Here is a 1,577-nt window from a genome sequence, read left to right on the forward strand (position 1 = left end):
AGAAGGAAAAAAAATGGAAGCAAAAGAATGCCTTTCGCCTCGGCTTCCGATCGACACGCACACGCGCGCGCAATTTGGGGCGCACGGCGAGGAGTTCGCGCTTACGCACGCGTAGACCTAGTGAGAGAAAGAAAGAAAGAGAGAGAGAGAGAGAGAGAGAGAGAGAGACAACGACAGGGAGAAAGAGCGATAGAGATACAGAGAGAGAGAGAGAGAGAGAGAGAGGGAGAAAGAGAGAGATATGAGTATGTGTGCGCGTTCAATGAAGAGAGAGATAGAGAGAAAAAGAAAGAGAAAGAGACAGAAAGAGAGAGAGAGAGAGGAAAACAGTGAATTCGAACACACGCTCCGCGTCCTGTCAGCCGCCTGTCGTCGCTCCACGGATAGAGATGAGTAGATTGGTGAGCAGATAGGGCGAGAGAAAGAAAGAGAGAGAGACAGAGAGAGAGAGAGAGAGAGAGAGAGAGAGAGAGAGAGTAAGAGAGGGAATGGAAAAAAACAGAGATAGCCGGGGGTATTCAGAAGGTCCAAATCGAAAAATGAGATCTTGAAGGTATCTCTTCGATTTTACCGAGCTTTTTATACATATTTTTTTAATAATGTTTTTATTCACTATATATTTAGAGGTATTCTAGGTTACACTGTATGTAACTGATCGTAAGTTAAATCGTTTTGTATAGAAATAAAAAGAGATTTTGATGCGTGATCTAGAAAATTCGAATGCATTGTTGCAGTTGTAGCATCATTGTAGGATCATTACATTTTTGTCGATCGATCGAGATTATCTTGAAGCTCTTTCGTGATCATTGTTAAGGAAATCTTTTCTTTTTTCCCTCTCTCTCCTTTTTTTATTTGTTTTTTTTTTTTTTTTTTTTTTTTTTTTTTTTTTTTTTCTTAACGTTTGGAAATTGTACAATAATCGGAACGGTTTAAAATATACAATTTGTAGAATCGTTGGTAAAAGGATTTGTGCCACTGGGCCACATTTTAAATGCACATTTATAATTTATTCGACTTCAAACAATATTTGTCACTTTTAATTTACATCCTAAATTGTTCCTATGATTGATGGCATATTATTATTTGCTATCATCGAGTAATTTTAATGGATCTACTTAACTTTTCATCTGATGGATGTTTGTTGAAGAAGAACCGGCTAAATAATGAATTGTTTTTAACCACTAAGGATCTGTAAAACATTTTAAATCCTAGAAAGAGTACGTCTATACCTGCAATTTTTATAATATGTACTTAACCTTTGGTTATCGCATGCAGAGACGCTAGCTTTTACCTGCTATTTAGGTATTGTATGATGTACAAAAGTGTTTAAATCTTTCATTATACCTGTATAATATAATCTCCGGATTTGTAATAATATATGTAAATATGAAGGAATGTTCATTTACAATTCGTTAGAGTAGGGAAAATATATTTCTTTTGTCTTCTTGTTTCTTTTCTTCTTTTCTTTTTTTCTTTCCTTTTTTCTTTTCTTTTCTTCTTTTTTTTTTCTTCTATAAATTCATATAAATTCGAAATATACGTTTTAATGATTTTTTTATTACATTATAGTAAACTTT

This window comes from Vespa crabro, chromosome 1 (genome assembly GCF_910589235.1).
Source record: "Vespa crabro chromosome 1, iyVesCrab1.2, whole genome shotgun sequence".
NCBI lineage: Eukaryota > Metazoa > Arthropoda > Insecta > Hymenoptera > Vespidae > Vespa > Vespa crabro.